General features: G+C 43.1%; 1 long non-coding RNA gene and 1 pseudogene across 1 annotated transcript; both read right to left on the reverse strand.

Moving 5' to 3' along the window:
• Positions 1 to 3,719: 3,719 nt before the first annotated feature.
• Positions 3,720 to 8,590, reverse strand: LOC136473609 (uncharacterized; annotated as a pseudogene).
• Positions 8,591 to 9,592: 1,002 nt separating this feature from the next.
• On the reverse strand, positions 9,593 to 11,668 carry LOC136473610 (uncharacterized). The gene is made up of 3 exons (XR_010762694.1): positions 11,239 to 11,668; positions 10,870 to 10,944; positions 9,593 to 9,930 (listed from the first exon to the last, which is right to left on the reverse strand). It is a non-coding gene; the product is annotated as an uncharacterized lncRNA (long non-coding RNA).
• Positions 11,669 to 11,734: the final 66 nt, after the last annotated feature.

Consider the following 11,734-nt stretch of genomic DNA (forward strand, 5'->3'; position numbering starts at 1 on the left):
TAATTCCTACTATGGTGACATCAATCATATTGGCTGCGGCGCGATCACCACGGTTGAGTAGGAAGTTCTAGGGCGTCGGCGATTATGATGCAATGAAGGGGAGGTCTGCGCCACAGGATCCGAGTACACCACTCGCTGAGATTTTGAGCATTTTAATTACGACCCAATTGCATCGATAGGCCATGCTGCCTCTTTCTTGGTCGGTGAGAGGAAGCCCCATATGCGATCAATGTGTCCCTGTGGAGGGTCTTAGGACTACAAAAAAATAAAAATAACATCCAATGAAGTGTATGAACAGCTGATGGGCCATGCATAAAAGGACACAAAAAACACTTGTCCTTCCCAGGTAGGATAGTTACTACGGTAGGAGAAATTTACACAACATGTTTCTTCTTTTCTTATATATAAACTTACTACCAGGTACTACTTTACACACAGGAAAGCCACTATAAGCCACTGTATTTCTCTGCATGCAAAAAAGCAACTATGAGGTACTCTGCTACTTTTTTCAGCTGATGGTAACAGCGACTTGCATGAGGCAGACGGAATGAGAAATAGGAACACACCATGCAGGCGGTTGTAAGAAATAGGAGAAGGTATGGTTAGGCAAGTCATAACCCCCTCCTATGTCCACATTTATGGCACACCAAAGGTTGCCCAGTATACCACCTGGGTAGGTCATCAATCCCTTCCTAAGTCCACATTTATGAGACAGTACAGGTTGTCTAGTATACCACTGTCATTTATGGTGCAGTCTAGTTTGTCCAATATAGCAACGCGACCCAAGTCCATTAAATAGCCATTCTCGGGACCACAGTGCGCAGACACCTCGTGCATCCTGTGAATCGAGTTCCCTTATTGGATTCTAGAACAAACATTGTGCACCATGCTAAATGCTGAGCGCATGGCAGCGTTGCTTGGCAACCAGTTTTGCCAGCCATGCCCACTGCACCATAGAGCCTGTAACTACATCTGCCTAGATTGCCAAGGACTACACCAAGAAGCTTTGTGCCTACATTGCCGAGCAGACCATGTATCCCACCGGACCCTACAGGTTCTAGGATTCGCCCTTTATAGACAACCCTAAGCCTTCCTTTACGCCATCCCTAAGTACCCCATGTTTAATTGAATAACCACCTAGCTCATCGCGCAGGTGCTAAAGAAAGCAACGAGAGACGTGGTACGTGTACGAGATGTGTCGAGTCTCACTAACATAGCTGGGGTGCAGCAATACACCTGTAACGGGTATAAAGTGGTTTACCTCAAGAAACGGTCTAGTAATAAAGGCTCCGTGTCTAGGGCTAAGCTTCGGTACCTCATGATGCCTACAGATGGAGACTCAAGACTGCATACATGTTTTGCTCCATTGGGTGCAAACACGTAGGTGCCTATTTCTTTTCTTTAAAAAACAGCTATGGTCATAAGCTTAGTGATCATTTCTTTGAATTGTTGTTATGTAGCAAGCTACTGCAACTCACACGACACAGGACGCTAGGCTGTCGAAGCGCACATTGAAGCTGGAGGATGCCGCTGAAGCTAGCTGCTCACTCAATAAGATCGCAACGCTTCCGAGGACATCACGCAAGGGTCGCCCGATACGCGCGCCATTTTATTGAACCATACGCTGTGGGGGAGGAGGAGCGTACAGATGAGGGCCAGTATGTAGAACATATTCTTGTAATCAGATACGTTGTTGCATGTCTATCAATGTTTGTAATATATGGATACCGCAACCTAGATCCTGTTTTAGTTAGGGACCGGGCTATCGCATCGCATAGGCCACTTGTGCGCGTGCACCGCCAGTATGCCATCCATATGTTTAGCTTTTTAGCACACAAACGATGCATGGGCAAGGCCTAATTTCAGCACGCAAATGATGCTCTGTTGGCTATCTATACCACACCTTGATCCCAACATCTTTTGAACCTTTTTTTTGGCTGTGTATTGATAATTCAGGTGATTTACACCTTCTTGTCATCCGAGTGACAGAACACATTAAATCGCTCGATTCTAGCAAACAAAACAAATGTAGGGATTCAAAGCTCTGCATCACTCGATTCCCATAACCACAAGATCCACATTGAATGAACTAAACAAAATAGATCAAATTCAAAGCCAAAGAACATAGGGAAAAGAACACAAAGTAAACAGATCGCTGGTACGGCAGGCAAATTAGAAAAAATAGGAGGGGAAAGCACAGGGGAAAGACAGTTTTGACAGATAAGCTCTATGAAAGGCACATTAGCAGGCCATCAAAGCAAGATTACATAGAAAGCATACGGACGCAACCAAAAGTAAACACATAGAAACTAAACCAAGCTTAAAATAAACAGGTAACTATTCGAACCAATTCTGGCCATTTCCAGTTACGAACAAATAATTTACACCAAATGCAAGCCGAATCTACACCTACACTAGAATAGTAAAAAATAATAAAAAAAGATGTAATATGGTCTGCATATATAGGAGCGAGCTGACGTGATGTGATGGCCACGAGTCCCTCAGAAAGCAACATGCACCTGACCACCTTGCCGACCATGCTGCATGCACCCATATTGCAGCAGAGGCAGATGCTGCGGCAAGCAGACAAGCACTCGTAACCACCGGTTTTGAACACACATTCATAACCACTGTTGTTCGATAGAGAAAAACGCCGCCGCGTGGAAAGAGGGACCAAGTGTCAGCAGTGCACCCGCACACACAAATAGATAGTCCATGCATACACACAAAGCAAGCAAGGCCCCAGCAGCATGCACGCACGTGCACTCGCATGCGTGCCGACCACCATGCTAATTAGGCACCGACCATGCATGATGAGAATCCACCGTCCCCTGCTACGTGCCACCATCCATTTATGTGCCGCGTACAATCACCAGCGGAATGCGTTTACAATGAGCGAGATGAGATGACAGGCGTGCAACGCCCCAGGGCGGGTACCGTCATGTACTTATGTTTCAGGCGATAGAAGCAACATGGGAATTATATTAGGACTCTAAGGTTGCCTGCAAGATGATAAACACCACAGGACTATGTGCCATTTATTGATCACTTTTCGCTTTTGGCCGTCAAGAAGATCTCCTATTTTCTGATCATTTTCACATCTAATTCCATCGCTATATTTAGTATCTAATTGCATGATCAACAGGTTAGCTCACACTAATAAGGCCTTGGTTTAGCTAGGATTCTCTGCCTCTACCTTCTAGGTAGCTACTACCAACAGTCAACGTCGTATCTATATTAACTGTTCCCACAACACCGGATAGTCGCTTGGGACAACTGCTGGTGATATCCACAACCACACACCATGTTCACACCTGGTAAGAGCTGACTTCCTAGCACATGCTAGCTTCAGTTTGGAATAATTTTCTGGAATTTTGCATTGCTTACTCCATTGGTGAATCACATGTCATTAAATTCTAGAGCTGATAAGGACCACTCGGATGGATGCAATGGATCCACTACAACGAGCGACCGGTGCCAACATCAACACCTTCATCTGGGTGAGCACGGCGAGACCGTAACACCTCTTCTTGGCGTCACAAAACAGGCTCGCTCATCCCATTTGTCTGTCTTGTCAGGGCGTCGCGAACGTCATTACTTTCAATTCGATCTCCTGGTCTGAACTATACATGAAGACGTTTCAGAAAATTTCAGCTTAAAGCAAACAAATGCAAGAATGACATCGTTCCATCTTTATTATATTTTACAGACAACTTGGGAGTACCAGCATTACAAGTAGCAAGTTTATGGTAACTTACAGAAATCTAACCATATTGGTACATCACAGTACAAACATTAAGTCTTGCCCTCTTTGAGTTTAAACAATGAATACAATAACGAATAATAATACAGAATAAACGATGAATACAATAAAGCCCCCACACAGAATTTAGACTACTGCAAGAACAAAACGACAACAGCAGTTTCATTTGTGTTAACTGCTCAGGGACTCCAACTTTCTTGCTCAAACATAAGTCTTGCTGTCTTTGAAGCCCTCATTATAGCCTTCCACTTGACAAGCGCGCTCAATTTAACCCACCTACGACAGGATGGCAGCTTCGTCATGCTGCTGCCAATATCAGTTGGCAGCATGCTTACATTGGGTGCGCAGAACTGAGGTTTGTCGTGCTGGAGGTCTTTGAAAAACTCATCCATGTTAAAACTGCTTTGTGTCGACAAAACAGGATCACCAGCTTGCATACTCAGTGGGAAAGGAGATGCATACTTAGAAACCATTAGATGCTCTTGCTCTGGATACCACATACCAGTGACCAAGTGAAGGACCTGCAAGAAAATACCATTCAGTGTATGGCCTTCAACTTCATTTAGTTATAAATAGGATATGAATAGTTGGGTGAAATTAGATGTCAGTAGGTACCATTGTTTGTGAAAGACGTCTGATAATCCTCTTGATGGATTGCCAAGGTTGTTTGATCCAGTGCTACTGATGCTATAATTTCGCTTGAAGCAGTGGTTGGGCAATGAAGTGTTACTGAACCTACAGTGTAATTTGCTTCCGGAGCTTCATACTGAAATCTAGTACCAGAGTCCATCTGGACATCGATGTCAAAAGACGCATCCGGGAGAATGCTGTAACTAACCTTAGAAATGACAGAAGATATATCAATTAGTGGAGATGGCCATATATATATAGAGAGCCACATGGGCTATATGGGCCTATAGGATGGGCCTTGATATACACTTAACACCCCCCTTCAAACTCAAGGTGGAAGCAGAGGATCTGAAGCATTGAGTTTGATCAAATGAAGCCGATGTTGCTCTCGAGTTTGGGCTTTCGTGAAAAAATCAGCCAGTTGCAGCTCAGAGGGTACATACTGAAGATCAATTGTCTTCTGATGACAGTGAGAAGTGAGAACGAGTGAAAAAGGCATCAACACCAATATGCTTAGTAAGCTCATGTTTGATAGGGTCATTGGCAATTTGTATGGCTCCAGTGTTATCGCACAAAAGAGGTGTGGGTGCATCACAAGATATACCAAAATCAGCGAGTAACCATCGAAGCCATACAATCTCTGCAGTGGTAGTAGCCAGTGCTCGAAGTTCTGCTTCGGTACTAGAGCGAGAGACAGCAGCTTGTTTCTTGGACTCCCATGCAAGAGGAGAAGAACCAAGAAGAATGCAATAGCCTGTGATAGAGCGGCGATCCATGGGGTCACTTGCCCAAGTGGAGTCTGAATAAGCATGAAGCTGAAGTGGAGTATCGCAAGCATAAAACAAGCATCAAGATGATGTCCCCCTTAAATAACGTAGCACACGCAGCAAATGGCCAAAATGAACAGAAGTAGGAGCACTCACAAACTGACTTAGAATGTGAACAGCATGAGCAATGTCAGGTCGAGTAACAGTAAGATAAACAAGGCTGCCCACAAGATGCCGATAGCGAGAAGGATCCTGAAGAGGCGTTCCATCATTAGCACGAAGTTGCAAGTGCATATCCATAGGTGTGGCAGCCGTGCGATTATCAGTAATGCCCGAACGAACAATAAGGTCATGTATGTATTTTGACTGAGAGAGGTAATAGCCATTGGCAGAATGTGAAATCTCAATGCCCAAGAAATAACTAAGAGGACCCAAATCAGACATTTGAAATTGCACACCAAGTTGCTTCTTCACATGGGAAATATGTTCCACATCATCTCCAGTAATTAAAATGTCATCAACATATAGAAGGAGCAAAGTACGCCCACATGGAGAGAGGTGAATAAATAGAGCAGGATCATGAGCACTAGCTGAAAAAACAGCAGCTCGTATCACAGAAACAAATCTCTCAAACCAAACACGAGGAGCCTGTTTGAGACCATATAGGGCACGACGAAGACGACAAACATATCCTAAAGGAGCATCAACACCTGGAGGTGGCTGCATGTAAACTTCTTCATTCAAGGCACCATGAAGAAAAGCATTCTTAACATCCATCTGAGAGATAGCCCAGTTTGAAGTGGCAGCCACTGCAATCAGAGTACGAACGGTAGTCATATGAGCAACGGGTGCAAATGTCTCATCATAATCACAGCCTTGAGCCTGCTGAAAACCTCTTGCAACAAGTCTAGCTTTATATCTCTCTATAGAACCATCAGATTTTCTCTTAATCTTGAACACCCACTTAGATGTGATTGGCACTGCATGTGATGGTAATGGAACAAGATCCCAGGTCCCTTGACGATCAAGGGCAGCAAGCTCCTCACACATTGCAAGCTGCCATTCAGGGATGCTGGAAGCTTCTTGATACGTGGAGGGTTCATCAACAACAGCATTCACAGATGGAAAACCATACTTGTCAGCAGGCCCAATAGTACTGCGGTCCCGAAGATTATATCTTGGACCAACCTGTAACTCATCAGATAAAGCTGGTGACTCATTAGAAACATCAGCAACGGGATCGTCAGGACTGGCCAGGGTGGTAGAGGTAGATGAAGGAGCAGTGGGACCTTTGGGACGACGAGTGAAGACATGTTTAATGGGTGGTTTAGATGGAGGTGGAGGTGGAGGTGGAGGACTCTCATGTGTAGATATCACATGAGGTGGAATGGAGGAGGATGGTGCAGGAACATCACCTCCAGATGAATTAGTAGGAAAACAAAGAAAGGAGGTGGACTCAGTGGGGGAATATGAAGGTTTAGTAGATGGGTTGTAAAAGAAAGGGCGATCCTCAACAAAATTCACATCACGGGAGATACGTATACGGTCGCACGGGTGGCGAAGGGCCGCGCGGACGGCGCGGAGCGACAGACCGCGACGGCGGCCTGATAGGGATTGGATCGTGGGGGGATTAAAAAATTTGATTAGCTCTAATCCCAGCCCTAATCCATGTCTCTGGTACCATGTAACTAACCTTAGAAATGACAGAAGATGTATCAATTAGTGGAGATGGCCATATATATATATATAGAGTCACATGGGCTATATGGGCCTATAGGATGGGCCTTGATATACACTTAACAAATGCAATGTGCAGTTGAGTCAGTAATATGAAAAAAAAGTGCTTCAATGCTTTCTTAAAGGGAAATCCTAAAACAACTGAGAGGGCAGTTTGCAAGCAATCCTTAACCACGGAAATAGATTTTGGACAACATGAAAGTACTTATTACATGGAACATTTCCTTTGTAGCAACAATAAAAATTTGGCAGTCATACTGATTTATAAAATCTTATGGGGCCCAGATTAAAATTAAATGCATATATAAAACACTAAAAACTAGAATTGTGAACCATATCTGTTACAGCCAAATTATAAGAAAGTTGCTGTAATTGAACTGCAGTTTAATTTCATGCCACTGCTGAATAATGGGCATTACTTACAGTTTCAATGTTTTCTGGTACAGAAGATAAGGTCCTCACTCGCACAGATCCAATCCTTCCAAATATACACTGCTGGGAGAGAGTACCAGAAAATCCGTTGACCTTTCAAGTTCCTTGTTCATCTGCTCCATGAATAGTTTGATCTGGAAACACTAAAGCTTTCATGTCACAAACAATTTTGATTGAAACAAGAAAAATATATACAGTTTAACAAGTCTTCACCATTAGGCTCAGTGGGCTTATGCCCAGGAATGATCGATTCCTGGAGTGTGCTGTTAATTGGCCTTGGCTGTCCATTATACATTTCATAATCATGATGATGGTAGGTTATACATTTATATGCATCCTCGCTTAATTCTTCCAATTGGGCCTGCAAAGGTATAAACATAGTAACTTTGCACAGTGTTTCCCAGAATTTTTCCTCATACATAGCAATAAGAAAAACTAAAATTTTCCTATCAACACTTTATTCTGCAACTTCAGGACCTCTCCATGTCTATTACATTGATGTGAATGACAATTTAGAATTTCTTCTTCAGCCACTCAATATGTTGTGGCATCTGTTTTCTTCACTTGTTAAAAAAAATGCTTTACCAATAAAAACACAAAGATTTACTTCATCTTCATGCTGCTTATTTCACAAAACAACAGAAGCAAATTATATGCCCAAAGCAAAAAGTCCTTTTGCTAAATGTACTTATTTGATGTGAATTGCGCTGATAGTATGTGAACAAATATCTGAGCATGAATGTACTTCTAGTGGATATCACTGTGAGTATCAGGGAAAAGTACCTTCCTAAGCATATCAAGCTCACCAAAAGCATTATATTGACCAGCTATTGTTGCTCCAACAACCTGACCCAGAGAACTGATGTACACCCTAATGTTCTTGCCTTCAATAAAGTGAGAGTAAAGGGATCTCCCAGGATCGCACTTCTTAGCATGATCAATAATAGCTTTCAAAGCAGACGGTGAGGCATTACCGAGAATCTATACATATATAAAAAATTAGCCTATGACAACGATCAAGATCGAACCATGAGAAAAGGTATGAACAAGACTGTTTTCTTACATTGCGCAGAGCTTCCTCATCCTTATAATACAACCTCATTAAGTCCTCCACTGAAGAAATGCCATTAGCTTCCAATGCCTTATGAAAGACACCACCTTTTCCGATCATTTTCAGACACCATACTTTATCATCTAACCTTGGAATTTCACGCTTTCTGTATAGCTTCCAATGCCTTATGAAAGACACCACCTTTTCCAATCATTTTCAGACACCATACTTTATCATCTAACCTTGGAATTTCACGCTTTCTGTATCCTGTAAATGTAAGAAACATATGGATCCATGTTTTGAATTTTAAAAGTACAAAATTGAAGGTACAAATTTCAAACTCAGTTTTAGGATTACCTTATCCACGGCGGTCCTTAACAATGAAAGGTTCAGTTACACCTTCTTGAACTCGCTCGCCAAGATCATCAAGAAGCTTTACCCCAAGCCTGAACTTTTGACTCCTTGTGAAGCTGGAATTATCAATGAAAGTAATGTCATGGTGTATACTAAAAAGGTAAAAACACACACAAAAAAGGTTGACCAATCTTTCAAGGATTAAAACATTCTGATGTTTAAATTCCATTTGACGGTCATCATGAATCTCCTTGAGATGTATTGGAGTTTGGCTGGGGCTTGGGGAATATCTTTCTTTCTTGCCTGGGAGCCAGATGGTAACTAGTAGGTGTTCTGGTTTGTTAAGGTCGTGTTTGTTGTATGAAAAAGGCACGTATGTTTACCTAAAACAAGGATGTATTGGTGACTTGGTGTGTGTTGCAAGGGTTCTGCCTATTTTTCTGAAAGAAAAATTGGGTGCAGCCAGTATGCAAACTGGTGGGCGCTTTGTATACGCACCGCCATCTGCCAATGTGTGTCCATACGGCCTTCGGGGAGACCAATTTCTGCACAGCAAAAGCTTGATCCATCAGCTCGGTTCCCGCAGCGGCTTGGCTCCTAATCGCGCTGGAGTTCCACCTGCCTCGGCTCCTAATCGCGCCGGAGTTCCACCTGCCTCATCCCCAACGCCGCCACAACAAAAGTGGAGATCATCACGAGGATGAAGCAGCAAAGCAGATTTTCAGCATTGCAGTGAGAAGTTTTACATCAGACTATGCCGAGTTTGATAACTTCCAAGTGCCTTAACAACTATGCCATCGATGCCAACTTTTGAAGACTTTCACTTGTTTGATTCATGTGGAGAGAAGCCACCTAGAATCAAACAAGAGAATTTCTTCACTACAGGTCACACAGATTGTATGGAACCAATGGTGTCTCTCTTTTCTGAGATTGTATGGGATGGGATTGTTTTGATCAGGGTACACACCCTTATGTAACCTGTATGGTAATTTATTGGTGAAGATTGGGATTACAGGCAAGGACAACACCAAGTGAAATGTAAGAAGTGCAGAGTGATTATATATACGATTGTTGTCCATGTTCAGCTTGAAAGCGGGCCGATCATACGTCTGAGATGTTGAGAGCAGGCTAGTTCCTGTGGTGCTCAAAGATGACATAGCAGTAGAACCCACATGCTGCCTTTCAGCATCACAAGCCTGAAACGAGGCACATTATTTTCAGAAATGTAACAGGTAAGTTATACTAGTATTTAAGAGAAGGCGGGTAATTGAACCATGAAAAGATTTCTTCAGCTTAAGTAACAAAAACACTACAAAGGATGTCCATGGTACTGCATGAAACAAACAAACAAAAAATCTACTTCGTTATTTCAAAAAGTACACAACCACTAATCAACAGCAAATGGACTTGAGATCTTCTGCTCGACGGGTGCCCCATGCTGGGGCCTGATGGCACTGCCACCGGGGCAGTGATTGTCCTGGTCGCCTTGTGGTGCAGCAGGAGAAGAGAATCAGTCATGGGGGGCAGAGAGAGGCAGCGACAACCATGGGAGGAGAGAGGCGGCGGCGGTGGAAACCAGCTGCCTTGGGAGAGGAGAAAAGAAAGCGGCGACCGGCAGGGAACTAGGCTGATAGCCTCGGGCGTCATGCGGAACCGGGTGTTGCAATGAGTTGTGAGGAGCCAAGCTGAAGCTACAAGGACTTGGGTGCTTCTGTTGGATCCCTAGAGCATCTACGCGGCAGGCATCCCGTGACTGTATTCACAGCCACCAAATTTTTCTCTTTTCCTTCCTAGTACAAAGATACATAGCTCTGCTACGTGTTCGAGAAAAAAGCATCAAAGTTAGCTGAAGCTGAGTTACTAAAGACATAACATGTACAAAAAAATTGCATGACTACAGTCAGAAACACATGTTCCATTGACCATTCTACACCAGCTTCACACCTACCAATATATCAAAGACCCCTCCCCCCCCCCCCCCCCCCCCACCCCCTCCCCCTCTTCCCAAAACCCACCAACTTTTGTTTTTAGCTTAAATCCACATGCCTTTACATGGAACATAATATTACTCGTCAGATGTTGCAGGAGGTTCTGAAACATGCTGCACATTTGCTACAACTTAAGAGAAGACTTACATCTGAGCAATTCAAAGATCCTTCTCAATTCTGATACATCGACACAAAGAATGTGCTCCATAGATGGCGTAAAACCTGATGATGGTATAGAACGCAAACTGGGTAAAATATTTGCATATGGATAAAAAGGTAAGTAAGCAAGGATAGGTCACCACAACAGTTTTGGCAAATTTAAAACATCCAATTGCACTACCAAGGAAGCACTATCCAGGCTCTGTCTTGGCAAATGTAAAACAGAAAAAATCTAGTGGTATATAATTGACAGTAAACAAAAGGTAGGTATAGACAACAAAACAACTACAGACAGATTATATTGAATAGTCACCAAGTCCCAAACATCTATGAACTCAACCATGACAGATTGCATACCCCGAATATCTTGGATCCAACAGTTCTCCAGTAGAGGTTACATGGTGCTTGTTATTGATTTAATAGCATCATACATGATCTTATGATATGCTTCTTTGTTGCTTGACATTTGCTCAGTAATGCTATGTACCTTGACAATCCTTTAAAATATCATTCGCAGGCAGCCAGACACTATCTATAAACCTTTTTCAGCCATTTTCCAACAAACTTTGTCGCAGATTGAACTGCATCTTCCAAGCATACCAATTAGTACTTCATTTTGGAGCATGAATTCCTATCAATCACAAACGCGAACTCCTGGGATGCTCTCATTGCTTCTGTCAGCTACAAGTTTTTTAATTCTCATGTTGTTCATTTCTACTGAAAAATGCCATTAATGCAGCATAATAGAAAACTATGCTAGGCTTGCACAATTATGCTGCTTAGGATCAGCGACGAAGCCAGCGGGGGGGCTACCCGTGCTCCAGCCCCCCCTATGGCCATGATTTACATGGAG

The sequence above is a fragment of the Miscanthus floridulus genome, chromosome 8 (genome assembly GCF_019320115.1).
Source record: "Miscanthus floridulus cultivar M001 chromosome 8, ASM1932011v1, whole genome shotgun sequence".
Classification (NCBI taxonomy): Eukaryota; Viridiplantae; Streptophyta; class Magnoliopsida; order Poales; family Poaceae; genus Miscanthus; species Miscanthus floridulus.